This window comes from Arachis duranensis, chromosome 10 (genome assembly GCF_000817695.3).
Source record: "Arachis duranensis cultivar V14167 chromosome 10, aradu.V14167.gnm2.J7QH, whole genome shotgun sequence".
Lineage (NCBI taxonomy): Eukaryota > Viridiplantae > Streptophyta > Magnoliopsida > Fabales > Fabaceae > Arachis > Arachis duranensis.
Window position 1 is genome coordinate 61,622,239 of NC_029781.3, and position 790 is coordinate 61,623,028.

The following is a 790-nucleotide window of genomic DNA, read 5'->3' on the forward strand; positions in this document are numbered from 1 at the left end:
AATCTTCCCTCTTGTGCCATCCTGGCGTTAAACGCCCAGAATGGTGCACATTCTGGCGTTTAACGCCCAAAGCACTACCCTTTTGGGCATTAAACGCCCAGCCAGGCACCCTGGCTGGCGTTTAAACGCCAGTTTTCCTTCTTCACTAGGCGTTTTGAATGCCCAGCCTTTTTCTGTGTAATTCCTCTACTGTATGTTCTGAATCTTCAATTTTCTGTATTATTGACTTGAAAAGACACAAATTAAAAATATTTTTGGATTTTTAATAATGAGGAATAATCAAATAACAATGTATGCAAGACACCAAACTTAGCAGTTTGTATACTACTGACACTAACAAAATGAGAATGCATATGAGACACACTAAACACTCAAGTCAAGAGAATTCAAAGATCAGAGTAAGAAATCATCAAGAACAACTTGAAGATTAATGAAGACACATGCATGAACGCAAGAAGAACAAAGACATGCAATTGACACCAAACTTAAAATGAAACACTAAACTCAAACAAGAAATTTTTTTGGGTTTTTCGAAAATTAAGTGGAAAAGAAAATAAAGATATCAGAATTCTTAATGAGAATTCCAGGAATCATGCAATGCTAGTCTAAGACTCCGGTCCAGGAATTAGACATGGCTTCATAGCTAGCCAAGCTTTTTCAAAGAAAGCTTCGGTCCAAAACACTAGACATGGCCTATGGCCAGCCAAGCCTTAGCAGATCATTGCTCCAACAGCAAGATTGATAGAAATCAACAAGCTCTTGTGATGATAAGTTGAAACCTCGGTCCAAT